This window comes from Tenrec ecaudatus, chromosome 1 (genome assembly GCF_050624435.1).
Source record: "Tenrec ecaudatus isolate mTenEca1 chromosome 1, mTenEca1.hap1, whole genome shotgun sequence".
Classification (NCBI taxonomy): domain Eukaryota; kingdom Metazoa; phylum Chordata; class Mammalia; order Afrosoricida; family Tenrecidae; genus Tenrec; species Tenrec ecaudatus.
In genome coordinates, this window is record NC_134530.1 from 88,606,592 (window position 1) to 88,621,580 (window position 14,989).

General features: G+C 40.0%; 1 protein-coding gene across 1 annotated transcript in view; it reads right to left on the reverse strand.

Annotated features, from left to right (window-relative positions):
• The window catches only part of TM2D1 (TM2 domain containing 1), a 58,369-nt gene that overhangs the window by 11,552 nt on the left and 31,828 nt on the right, over positions 1-14,989 (reverse strand). The window lies entirely within an intron of this gene.

The following is a 14,989-nucleotide window of genomic DNA, read 5'->3' on the forward strand; positions in this document are numbered from 1 at the left end:
CCCATGTCACTGATGGAAAACGTGTACGCTGACTCTAGCAAACACCGTGTCCTGTTGTGGCAATTGCTCTTTGAAAGATCTGGTATCTGTAATATGGCCCTTGGCTTTTATATATTGCTATTCTATATTTAGTGAACTATTAGACATTTTAGATGTTTCCAGTACTGATAGACATAGGGCAGTTGCATGTCCGATTCCTTTCTTTGATCAACAGCAATCTATTTTACAGGACAAAGACAGAGACTGCACATTTCACAACTTGAACTGATTCACACAGAGCTGAACCTATAGCCTTAGGTTTATTTGTGCGCAAAACTAATATGCACATTAAAATTTTTCATAAATTAAGAGAATTTAAACTAAATAAAACCCTTTTTTTAAATTCTACAGTGTCTGAGGAAAATTTTATTTTTGATAATAAATGGAAGCTACTATCTAGCCACTTGGGATAGACTATGAACTCCTATCAGGCAAGTATCCTAACTCATCTTTCAATCAATACAGTAGTAGGTTTTATCTCATACCCAAAGCTAGTACTCACTAAACCCATTTTAAATGATGAGATAAAACCTACTCTACGGATTGAATTATATACCCACAAAAATATGTGTGTAGCTTTTCTGGTTGAGTTTAATCAATTAAATTGTATCTGAGAGGAATTACTGACAGGTGAATGATGAGTAAGCATAATGGGTAGGAGGGCAGAAAAAAAGAAAAGAGGAAAGAAATAATATCTAAACATATCTTTGTTTACACACACACACACAAATGTAACAAGGAAGCATATGGACTTTTGCTGATACACACACACACACACACACACACACAAATGCAACAAGGAAGCATATGGACTTTGGGCCTCTACTTAAATCTTACCTTAGTTCAAGAATGGTGTATTCTAATAATGTGACATTGTATGATACTCACCTTCCTGACAAAATGTGTGCATAAGCAAACATGGTGAAGAAAGCTGATGGTGCCTGGCTATTAAAAGATATAGCATCTGGAGTCTTAAAGGCTTATAGTTAAACAAGCAGCCATCTAACAGGGAAGCAACAAGCCCACACGGAAGAAGCACACCAGCCTGTGTGATCATGAGGTGTCAACAGGAAGGGATATCAGAAGTTCAAAAAACAAGCAACCCTCAGAAGGGCCACACAGAAGGGATGAAAAATCCAGGGTGCAGTATAGCACTGATGAACCACATAACCATCCTGTAGTTCTTCAGTATTTCTTCCCCTTCATATTATGGTTTTTGTTTTACTTCATTAATCATATTAGATTTGTATATTTCATTGTTTATTTAAGATCACTCGGTATAGAGTGCCAAGATAGATGACCCTTCAGAAACAACAACAGGAGTAAGGTTCTCTGGGGTACGAGAAGAAAGGGTGGAGGGAATGGAGAGCTGATAGCACTCATGACTGTATAACCCCATTTGATGGGAATAAACAACAGAATTGTATGTGGTTCTCAACCTTCCTAGGGTCGTGACCCTTTTATACAGTTCCTCATGTTGTGGTGACCCCTAACCATAAAATTATTTTCATTACTACTTCACAAGTGTAATTTTGCTACCGTTATGAATCATAATGTAAATATCTGATATGCAGGATATATTTTCATTGTTACAAATTGAACATAATGAAAGACTAGTGATTAATCAGAAAACAGTATGTAATTAAATATTGTGAAATATTTATTTCTAATTCAAATAAGTAAAATTTTGTCTGGAAGCATGGTGTAGCATGGGTAACAACAGTCTTCACGCCGGGTGGGTGCTCGTTCGTGGGCAAATCTGCATGTGGGCGGACCCGCCTGGAGACAGATAGAGGAGCAGTGTCTCAGTTCCCAAAACCATCAGAAATGTGTTTTCCAAGGGTTTTAGGCAACCCCTGTGAAAGGGTCATTCGACCCCCAAAGGGGTTGCGACCCACAGGTTGGATCATGTATGATATGAGAGTAAAAAAACTATTATAGGGAAAAAAGATAAGGATTCCTGGTTGTGGGGGAGGGGCAGAGGGAGGGGATAAAGGGGAGCTGATATCAAGAAGTTCAAGAAGAAAGAAAATGTATTGAAACCGATTGTGGTAGCAAGTATACAATACCGCTTGAATTGCTTGATGTGATTGAACTATGGATTGTTGGGATATCTGCAAGAGCTCCCAATAAAATTATATATATATATACACACACACACATATATATATACATACACACACACACACACACACACACAAATCCTAACTCTTCTACGAGTGGGGAGCCCTGGTGGTGTAGCAGTTACTCCTAGGGCTTCAATCTGCAAGATCAGCAGTTTGGAAACCGCCAGCCGCTCCATGGGAGAAAGGCAGGGTTTTCTACGCCTGTAAAGGGCAGTTCTTCCCCGTCCAATTGGGTCACTATGAGTAGGCACTGACTCGATGGCAATGAGTTTGGTTCTGGTTTGGTTTCTACCTGTGGAAAGAAGGCTGGGTGGTTCACTGGATTAAACACCAAGCTGCTAATCAGAGGGTTAGCAGTTCAAATCCAGCAGCTGCTCTGTGTGAACGAGATGCAGCTTTTTGTGTCCATCAAGATTTGCAGCCTCAGGAATCCTGGGGGCAGCTTAGTTCTACTGTATTCTAGAGGGTCATTATGAAATGGAAATCTAATTGATCCATTTTTCCCAGTGTATTTTTTAATACATGTGCTTATAAAGTTAAAGCTTCAGACTTATAAAAACTCCTATATGCCCTTTATTTATGTTAATTTGTTCTCTCTTTGAAACAGCTGCTCCCAACACATTCATAACAATCACCTTCACTTGCTACACATGCAGTTTCAAATCACTAAAAAGGCTCAGAGCCTTTTCTTGCACTCAAAACCCCCCCAAATCAATCCCACTTCTAGAGTCGATTTGGCCGTACAGTGACCCCTTACAGTGAGTCTTTAAAGGAGCAGACACCCGTTAGCAGCCCATGCCTCACACAGAGCACCACCAGGGCTAAATAGAAACCATACGCACCAGTTCAAACTCAGGAAAAACTGCCTGTAATTCTACTTGGAAATAAGCTTTGTTACGTCACTGAGGCGTCATTACTGTACGGCGTAGCAGCACACCGAGTCAATCTCTCTTGAGATCTAGCAGAGCCAATTCAGTAAGCAGAGATGGGGAAGATAAATACTGTTCCACATGAAGGTTGACAAGGAGCCAAGGCGCTTCCCCCAGAGACAACAGAGTACGTACCCTAGAGGCAGCACCCTAATTTCAAACTTCTCAACTCCTAAACTGCAAGGAAGCATTTCCCCCCCATTTTGTTGTTGTTGAAGTCATTCGCTTGTATTTTGAAGTCACTCTAGGTAACGGACTTTTTCCTTAACTCTTTGAAGCCCTGGAGTGCTGCTGGCGGCATGCAGTTGGTTACGCATTAGACTTCTGACTGCAAGGCTAGTAGTTCAAAACCATCATCCACAAAACCACTTGCTGGGGCTCGAGCTGCAAAATCAGCAGTTTGGAAAGAAGCAGCGAGTCCATGGGCGAAACGCAAGGCTTTCTACTCCTGCAATGCCTCAGAAACCCCAGGGGGCAGTTGTACTCTTTCTTAGAGGGTGCATCGAGTTGGAATCAACTCAATGGCAGCGTTAGAAAATGGGAAATTCGACCCAGCAAACCCCCTACTGGTCATATACCCAAAAGAGGCAAGAAACAAACCAAGCCCAGACATCTGTGCTCCAATGTTCATTGCGGCACAGTTCACAATTGCAAGGAGTTGGAAGCAACCCAAATTTCCATCAACTGGCGAGTGTATTAAAAAACTATGGTATATACATACAATGGAGTACTACGCATCACTAAAAAGCAGTGATGAACGTATGAGGCACATAGCGGCATGGGAAGAACTGGAGGAAATCATGCTAAGCGAAGTAAGTCAGGTACAAAAGGACAAGTACAACATGAGCCCGCTGAGGTAAGAATTAAAAAATTTAAAAAAAGCAAAAGTGGCATAGGGGAAAAAGCTACTGTATACAAACATTTTAGGGGTGAAGACTGTGTAGTATGGAAGAGACCAGACCAAAACCAGGGATGTACATGGTAGACAATGGTGGAGGAGGAGGGGAAAAGAAAACAAAAAGATGAATATAAGGAAGAAAAGGGAAGTGGGGGCATGGGCACTAATCCACCCAAGGGGAGGGTATTGTTTATATCTCCACAGGGAAAGTGGGACCAGACTTCAACCCAGTGCAGCAAGGTGTGAATGCAATATCCTGGCGTGGAGTAGGGAACCAGTGGAGAGGTCTGGGAGGCTGGCCCCAGCACCATAAATTAAGTGGATTCCTGCCCCTCCCCCGAAATGAATTTATTCCAAAGGACAACATTGGCTGTGCAGCTCCGGGAGATGGACATATCTGATCAGAGCACACGGGAGCAGATGAAGGGGCAGGAGGACAGAGTGGAACACAGCCTGGCCCACCAGGCCATGAGGATGATGTTCCTACGTAGAGCAGCCAGTTCACAGAGAGAACAACATGGCTGTCCTCACTATGAGAAATGATGCCACTCAGTGACTAAGGGCAATACAGGGGACAGCACCGGAGACACAGTGTGTGAATTGCACCTGACCTGATCCCACCACACCGAGGCAAATCACTGGGGGAATGCAGTGGAACAGCAAGGGAATGGAGTGGCTAGGTCCCCAGCGAATGCTGAAAGTGGATTTGGGGGCCAGGGCGTGGTGCCCCAACAGACTGGACTGGAAAACGCTCCTAAGGGCCAGCAAATGATCCCTGAAATAACTACAAGCTTTTCTTTGGTGAAGTGTTCTGTTTTGTTCTTTGTCAGTGGTTTGTTTTGTTGTTTTGTTGTCTGGTTGTATACTGTTGCTTTGTTTTCCTCTGTCTTGTTTTCGTGCATGTTAGTGACTCCACAGGTCTGTCTGAATAGGACAGGCTGGATGAACTATCTGGAGGAAAAACAACGGGACCGACAGTTCCGGGGGGACTAGGGCTGGGGGGTGGGGGTGGGGGGTAAGAAGTGGTGTTAACAAACACAGGGACAAGGGAACAACATGGGACCCAAAGTGGTAGTGAGGGGGGAGTGGCAGGCCTGGTGGGGAATGATCAAGGGTAAGGTTGCATAGAGAAGAGGTATACTCTAGCCCAGGTGGTGACGAAGCATGGTAGTAGGGCAGGAGGAAAGTCAAGGGAGATGGAGGAAAGAGCTAGGAGTCAAAGGGCATTTATGGAGGTCTAGACAAAGACATGTACATGCAAATATATATAGGAGGATGGGGAAATAGATCTATGTGTCTTTATTTATAGGTTAAGTTTTAAGGTGGCGGAAGGACCTTGGGCCTCTACTCAAACACTCACTCCCTCAATGCATGAATACTTTCTTTTATTAAATTGGAACTCTATGATGCTCACACTCCTGACACAACTGCTGAAGCCAAAGTGGTGCACAAGTAGATGTGGTGAAGAAAACTGATGGTGCCCGGCTATCAAAAGAGATAGTGTCTGGGGTCTTAAAGGCTTGAAGGTGAACAAGCGGCCATCTAGCTCAGAAGCAAAAAAGCCCACATGGAAGAAGCACATCAGTCAGTGCGATCACGAGGTGCCAAAGGGACCATTTTTAAGGCATCATGCAAAAAAAAAAGATATATGTGTGTATATGTATATATGTGTGTGAGTATGAATATATATATGTATGTGTATATGTATGTATGTGTATATATATATATATATATACATACCATATTGAATGAAAGGGGAAGTGCAGAGTGGAGACCCAAGGCCCAAGTGTCGGCCAATGGAGATCCCCTTATAGAGGGGTTTAGGAAAGGAGATGGGTCAATCAGGGTGCAAGGTAGTACCGATGAGGAACACAGCTTTCCCCCAGATCCTGGATGCTTCCTCCCCCCCAACTACCATGATCCGAATTCTACCTTGCAGGGCTGGATGGGGCAGAGCTTGTACACTGGTACATATGAGGGCTGGAGGCACAGGGAATCCAGGGTGGATGATACCTTCAAGACCAAGGGTGTGAGGGGCGATGCTGGGAGAGTGGAGGGTGAGTGGGTTGGAAAGGGGGAACTGATTACAAGGATCCACATGTGACCTCCTCCCTGGGAGAGGGATGGCAGAGAAGGTGGGGAAGGGAGACTCCGGATAGGGCAAGATATGACAAAATAACGAGGTATAAATTACCAAGGGCACATGAGGGAGGGGGGAGCAGGGAGGGACAGGGGGAAAAAAAGAGAACCTGATGCAAAGGGCTTAAGTGGAGAGCAAATGCTTTGAGAATGATTGGGGCAGTGAATGTGCGGATGTGCTTTATACAATTGATGTATGTATATGTATGGATGGTGATAAGAGGTGTACGAGTCCCTAATAAAATGTAAAAAAAGAAAAGAGGAGAAAAAAAAGGAAAATGTTTAGGGCAAAGAATGTACAGATGTGCTTTATACAATTGATGTATGTATATGTATGGACTGTGATAGGAGTTGTATGCGCCCCTAATAAAATGTTAAAGAAAAAAAAAGAAAAAGGGAAATGTATACAGTTTATCAACCAACCTTCATTTTTATTCATTACCTCTCAAGCTATACTGTAAAATCTAGAACTTAGTCTGAGAATCTAAAGGAAACCAATGCCTTTTTGAAAACTATCCGTTTTTGCTTCCCATCTTCCCCGAACTAGCACAGAGCCACATTTTCACAAGGTGTAAAATACACATTCATTGCAACTCAGCAAAAAAAAAAAAATGAGGGCATGCTCTACATTTAGCATAATCAATGGTGCTTTAAGGGATTTCTAAAAATCCTTTCCTCAAGTCATTTACATCTGAAAATTGGAATCCATGTAGGCAAAGGTTAAAAAATACAAAGCACTACATAGCCCAATGCTGAGTCAGTTGGTTTCTACAGAAATGTCAAAATTTTTATACATTTTATAAAATTTGATTTTACCCTATAAATCAAGCTTGACCAGAGCATATACAAGGGTACAGATAAGAGCTGGAAACTCAGGGAATCCAGGACAGATAAACCCCTCAGGACCAATAATGAGAGTAGCCATACTAGGGGGGTAAAGGAAAGTGGGGGAAGCAAGAGGGAATCGAATATCAACACACTGACAGCAGAAAAGAGGGTGAAGGAAGACATTGGTCGGTATAAGACATGTAAAAAAAATTATCCAGGGTTAGGGAGAGAGGGTGGAGGAGGAAGGGAAAAAATGAGGAGCTGATACCAAGGGCTCAAGTAGAAAGAAAATATTTTGAAAATGATGATGGCAACAAATGTACAAAGATGCTTGACACAATGGAAGGATGTGTATGGATTGTGATAAGAGCTGTATGTGCCCCCAGTAAAATGATTTTTAAAAAAATAATAAAATTTGATTTTTGGAATTTGAAAATTTTACTAGTATTCCTAAATGTCTTGCAAATTGTGCTGCTTTTGTGAACTTGCGCAGTTTGGATTGTTATTAGTCCTTTAAGGAATTTCCACTCTAAACTTAGTAAACATGCAAAAGAACGCGAACTGCCACAGTGCACAGGAGTTGTTTTATTTAACAAATACAAACTCAAGCAGACTTCTTTCTGTTAGCTTTAAGCATTCCAACTCATATTCCTACACGTCCGCTATGTCCCTTCTCTTCAGTTTTCAAAGTGAATATTTAATGCTTAACACAAGAAATTTCCTTTTTGTTATGCAGGGTGCGTATCAGTGGTTTTGGTAAAATTAAAAATGTTCAGAACCCTGTAGTCATTGCAAAAAAAAATGAAACAGATGTTGTTTAGAATGTGAAGTGATTGGAACCTTCATATACTGCTGGTTGGTGTAAGAAGGTACAACCATTGGGGAAAACAGTATGAACTCCTTAAAACTTCTAAAATAAAAATACTACATGATGCTGAAATCCTCCCACTAGAGAAATAACCATAGTGACCAAATAGATACAGTCAAGTTAATCAGAGCATTATTCACTATAGCAAACAGATGAAAGCAACCTAATTGCCCACTAAAGAGTGAATGGATAAACAAACTGTTGTACATACACAAAATGAAACATTAAGGTATAATGAATCCAAGAAACACTTCATAACATGAATGAACCTGAAAGGCTGAGTGAAATCAGTTAATTACAAAAAGAAAAACACATATGAGACCTCTACCATAAAAAGAACAAGTTTCACAGAAAAAAACATTCTTTGACAATTATGGAGATGGGAAGGAAAATCACTAAGAAGAAAGTAGGCACATATTAACTTGAACAAAGGGAAAAGAAAATAAATATACACTAAGGAGGAATCAACGCAACATTACCAAGGCAAAGGAAGAGACTGAGAAGTGCGTAAGAGTTAACAGGTAAATACTAGTATATACCCAACCCTCCACCATCAGTAACAACCTGTGAATGAATAGATGTGCAAGCTGAACAAGTATGGGGAAGAAAGCATGGCTAATACTCCCATGAGTACATATGTAATTTTGGCAGAAGTGATTTTTATCTATGCATTTGTATGAACTGCAAATGCAGTAGGTCCTATACAACAGAACATACAAGGGGCATAACCAAACTCCTTAAAGGAATGAATCACAGGAATTAGGATTTAGGACTACAGTAGGAGACAGAGCGAGGGTAACGGACACGACATAGTCCACAAAGGCAATATTCTACATCTTTTCGATAATCAGTAACTGAGGTCTTAAACGTTTCCAAGTGAAGTCACAGGTATAAAATCAACATACAAAAACAAACCAAAAAAATCAGTCAGCTTTCTTTACAATAACATAGAGAGCTCTGCAAAGGAAATGTGGAAACAATGTTATTTACAATAACTACCCGAAAATTAAATAAATACTTCATAATAAACCGAACCAGAGGAACAAAAGATCTATACAAAGAAAACTACATAATCCCACTACAAGAAACCTACATACTGTATATATTCGAGTACAAGCTGACCCAAGTATCAGTCAAGGCACCTCATTTTACCACAAAAACTGCATTAAAAATGTGCTGGAAGACTCAGCTTATACATGAGTATATACAGTAAATGGAAGAACATGCTATGTTCAAGGATAAGAATTCTTAACATTGTGAAAATGTTAATACTACCCAAAGCAATCTACAGATACAGTGCAATCCCAATCTAGATTCCAACAACATTCTCTAAAGATGGAAAAAATAAGCACCACCTTTACCTGGAAAAGGAGGAGACTCACATAACAAAGCACTGTGAAAGAACAAAGTGCGAGGCCCTCAAACTTCCCAATCTGAAAACCGACCACTCAACCACAGTAGTCAAAACAGCTTGGTCCTGGTACAACAACAGACACATAAAGCAGTGTAACTGATTTGAGAACCCAGAAGTAAATCCATCTACCGATGGAAAGGTGGACAATGAAAAGGAATGCATCAGAATAGTTGATGCATTTGTGTTATGGTATTGATGAAGAATACTGAAAGCATCACTAATTTCCAGAAAACAAACTAACTCTGTCAAGGGAGAAATACAACCAGAATTCTCCTTAGAAGTAAGAATGGCATGACATTGATTCGCATACTTTGGACATGTTATCCGGAGAGCTGAATCCTTGGAAAAGGACCGTGTGCTTGGTAAAGTAAGTCAGTGGGAAAGAGGAAGAGCCTCCAGAAGGATTAACACAGTGTCTGCACAATAAGTTCAAACATAACAACTGTGAGAATAACGCAGGACCGTGAACAGAGTCTTTACGAACTGGGAGCAACCCCAACATGGACGGAAACACTTTAAATGGGGAAGAGGGAGTCTCTCTCTTTTTAAAATGATGCTGGCGAAACTGCATGTCCATTTTCAGATAATGAAACAAGACCCATGATCAAAAATGACCTGAGATGGATCAAAAGACCTAAATGCAAAATCTAGAGCTATGAAGATCACGAGTGGAAAAAAAAGGATAAACTTAGAAACCCCAAAATGAAGATTAAACATAACTGCAAAAATACAGCAGAAAACAAGTTAAACACTTAGGTTCATCAAAAGACTTCAACAAGAATAAAAAGTGAACACATAGACTGGGGGAAAGAGGGAAATGGCAACAACATATTGGACAACAATCTAATGTCTAAAATTAACAAGAAAAAAAACAAACAAACAATCCCACTTTAAAATGGGCAGAGGATATGAACAGACACTTGACCAAGGAAGATATTTAGGCAATCAAGGTATTTAGGCACTTGACCAAAGAAGGTATTTAGGCAAGACACTTGACCAAGGAAGGTATTTAGGCAATCAAACATGATGAAGAGCTTGTGATCATTAGCCAATAGAGATGCAAATCAAAACCACAATCAGATATCATCTCACCCCAGCTTTAATAGCAAAGTTTAAAAACAAAAAAACAGCAAACAACAAATGCTGGTGAAGGCGTAGAGACTGAAACTCTCCTACACTGCCTGTGGGACTGGAAAATGGTTCAACCACTATAGAAAGTTGCGTGGTGCGTCCTCAGAACATTGGGAATAGAAATATGATGCCGCAATCCCTCAACTTGGTATACTAAAAAAACAAGTGTACTGCCATCAAGTCAATTCTGTCTCATAGCAACTCTATAGGACAGATTGGAATGGCTCCTGTGGGGTTTGCAGATTATAACTCTTTACAGGAGTAGAAAATCGCATCTTTTTCTCAAAGGAGAAGCTGGTGGTATCAAACTGCTAACCTGATAGTTTGTAGCACAAAGCATAACCTACTACACCACCAGGGCTCCTTCTACTTGGTAATTATCTTTAAAAATATGAGCCATAAAATGAATAAATACATGTAAGCATATGCTGATTACAGCACTATTACAATAGCTAAAAGATGGAAATAACCTAAATGGCCAGCACTGGGAGAATACATAAATAAACTTTGGTACATACACACAATGAAATACTAAGCATATCATTAAAAACTAATGATGAGTCTGTCAAATACCCAATAGCTTGAATGAGCCTGGAGGACAAGAGGTCACTAATGGAAGGACAAATACTGCATATGATGACTATTTTAAGAAGTAAATAAAAGATTTTCACACTTAAAACAGTCTTTGATCGTTACCAGATGTGGAGAGGACAAGAGGGTTGATGGGTGACTAAAGGGCAGACAAATGTTACCTTGGGTGAAGGCATTATACAATGAGACAAAGGGAGGCAAACCCTGGTGAAGGCAGGGAACGCTACCGAGAGGGCTGCAGGAGTGAAAAGCAATGAAAGTGAATGCTGTTATCTGCATAACTCTATAGTAAGTATGCATGGCCAGACATGCAGGCTGAGTGGGCAAGAGAGGGCGAGCGGGAGTAAACCCACATACAGACAAATGGAGTATATTTAACAGAGGATATCTGTGCATGGGGAACTACCTTTGCTGCAAGTATATGTGGTGGAGCAGAAAAGGAACAAAGTTATGAAAACTTCTTAGAAATAACCAAACACCTTGAGAGAATGACTCCCAGGGTCTTGGGGACACCAAGGATATTGTCATAACATAGTCCACAAAGACAACGTTCTGCATTCACTATGGTGAGTAGTAACTGAGGTCTTAAAAACTAATGAGTTACCATCTAACATGCAACTATTGAAAGACATAGGAAAATTAATCCAATGGACTAAGTGACAAAATGAACATCTTTCTCAGCTCTGAAACCAGAACTAGATGATGTCCAGCTAGTACTACCAACTGCTCCGAAAGGATTCACATTAAGTCCTTGACAGAGTGGGAAGAAAATGGGGAACAAAACTCAAAATCATAAAAAGACCCAGTTTAGGTTGGAAAAAATGGTGGAATCTCTGAGACTATGGTCCTTAGATAGATACCCTTCAAAGCAGGACCTAACCCACCTCTGGAGATCACTTTGCAGCCAAGCAACAGATAGACCTACAAAGTGAACAATACACTCATGAGGAATGTATTCCTCATAACAATCAAACACATTTGACCATTTACCCCCGAAAAAAGTTGGGAAATAGACAACCCAGGGAGAACATGGAAAGAGTGCTGTTTCTATTGAAGGAACTGTAACTGAGGTCACAAAATAAAATGAGTATAAACTTTACAAGGAAAACTAACTTGCTCTGTAAACTTTCCCCCAAACCACAATAACTAAGTTTTTAAAAAGATAAAAAAATATATATATATAATCTGTTCATTATGTGTACATAAAATTATACGTGCAAAAAGAACAAGTATTTTTAAATCTTCAAAACTGCCATATAACTACATACATAGTTGTGTATAGTAATTACAATGGAAAGACTGTGGTACTCATGGATAATTAAGTTTTTGTTTTATTTTTCAAAACTCTTATTGTGTTTTGGGTGAAAGTTTATAAAGCCTGGCTTAGATTTTTGTTGGACACACAAAAGAACCAAATTTATCCTCAGCATGCTTTCATGCTATTCATCTTAGTATCTTCATATAGCTTTCCTTTAAAATCATTTTTATATGGTTTCATATTGAAGTATAAGGGTGCTTTACTCAATTGATGTACGTGGTAACAGTTGTATGAGCCCCAATAAATGATTTATTTAAAAATAATAATTTTTTTTAATTATCAAGGATTCATGAGGGTGGGATGGAGTGGGAGGGAGGGGAAAAATGAGGAACTAATACCAAGGGCTCAAGTAGAAAGAAAATGCTTTGAAAATGATGATGACAGCATATGTAGAAATGTGTTTGACACAATGGATGTATGTATGGATTGTGATAAGAGTTGTATGAGGCCCTAATAAAATGTTTTTTTTAAAAAAAGAATACCTGTCATAGTTGGCTACAGTTGAAAGTTTTAAATTTTTCTTCCAATTTGAAGGCAATCTAAGATAAGCCATACCTGTTAAAATATCTTAACAAGGAAAATTTACTACAGAGGTTCAAACACTAATTCTATCTCAATAACTTCAAAACATGGTAGACTCTCAGTCCCAGAAAATATTTAAGGGAAAAAACTATGTTCTGAAAACGTCAGACATTCATGTACCAGAAGGCAGTGACTGAGTCAAATCCGTTCTAAGATTTAAATAAACCTTGTAGGTTTATTTAAAACAGTACCACTGAAGAAAAAACCTATCCTCAAGATATTACTTAAAATGTTTGGTTTCAAAGATATTGAATTCTTGATATCTTAACTCAAAGAACCCCAGAAACAAATTGAGTTCCTGTAACTTCAGTTAAAAACGAGAAACCCTCCCAGGCATATGTGCATATGTACCTTAGCCTCTTCATGCCTGTCTGCCTGTCCCACAACCAAGGCAGGGCATTTAGTTAGGCATATGCTTGCACATGACGACAGGGAAATTCCAACTTTAAAACCAAATATTTTCCTTGTTTAATTCTGGTATCTAATTGGCCCATATGCTGCCTCCTCCTCACAGTATGGAACCCTGCACATTCTTTATCCTGGATTTTGACTTTCTTTTAAAGCATGACGATAACTCCAAGCAGACAGAAGGGAGGAGAGAGGCAGCATGTGAAAGCAGAGCAAAACTGATGACGGCTTAAATGAATACAGACAAAGTTGCTGAAGACAGGAGGTACTCCACAAATGCTTGGTGAAACGCTGTTTTGCAACCTACAGTAATAAATTCCTCTTTTGTTGCTAATTGAAGAGCCCTCGTGAGCTAACCACCACTGAGTTCAGTACAATCTAACAGAAAACATCTGATGGGGCTTTGAAATTCTTACCACAGCATTTCCTGACCAATGCGTGCCCTACGCCTGCCTGCAGCAGGGAGAAGGGAGCAAAGGCAGCAGAGGAGCGGAGCTGCCAGAGTGCCGAACACACTATTTGATTATAGAGATGTGCTCTGACCTGATGCCAGGCCCACTCCAATTTTCTATCCCTACATGATGCTTGGCCAGGGCTGATTGAATTTGTTTCTGTATTTTATAACAGACACATACAAATAAAGGGTAGGAGAGAAAACATTTCTGCCTCTATGATGTTTGCAATAAAGAAGCAGTGATGGTTAAGCACTTGGCTGCCAACTGAAAGGTTGGTGGCTTGCATACATCTACATGTTTCATGGGACAAAGACCTGGAGAGCTGCTCCCTGAAGATGACGGCCCAGGAAACCCTAGCCCCCGAGGTTGCTAGGAGTCCGATTACACTTAGCACTGAACAGTAACGTTTATACAGACAGCTAGTCCATTCGCGTGGCTATGATTATCAGAGATACAAGTTTGGTAAACTATATATCCACAACAACTTAGAAATTCATAATAGATATTAAACATATTCTGAATATATTTTCAGAAAAGATTCTTAATTCAAAGTCATGCTTACAAATCATATTTGAATATAAAATCTTCTTTAAGAACTGTCTTTAATACTTATTTATCTTGAACATTTTATCGGGGTTTGAGTGAAAGTTTCACAGAGCAAATTCGCTTTCCCTTCAACGATTCATACATATTTTGTTCACTGACGTGACTTGTAATCCCTTCGAGGTAACAGCACTCTTCCTACTTCCTTCTTTGGTTGCCTGGCTTTGGGGATTTAGTTTTAAGAAAAAGGTGCTCTTTATTTTTTTTGTCCCCTTGAGCTGAATGTTCTAAAGAGTATGTTCCACTTGCGTGGAACTATTCACTTTATAGTCTAGACGTTTGATTTTTAAGGTGGTCCCCAGGGGGAGATTCACTTCCAAGTTTGAAAGCTGTTTGATGGTCGTAGTCGCAGGGGTACTTTCCGTCTCGTTTTGACTGGTAACCCTGTTCAAATTTTGTTTTATAACCCATTCTAACTAGGACCTTCTATTGAGGCCCTGGGTTTGAGCAGCCAGCAATGGTGCTGGGCACCATCTAGTTCTTCTGGTCTCAAGATAGTAGAGTGGTCCATCCTATGGAATAACTGTTTACTTGCAGCTTTGACTTTCTTTTCCATGTTTACTCTTAGGACTACTCATTGATAGAACACAGTTTAGGGAAGCTTTTTGAAAACATGGCAATACTAGGAAGATCCAGCATCTAAATAAAAACATGAAACAC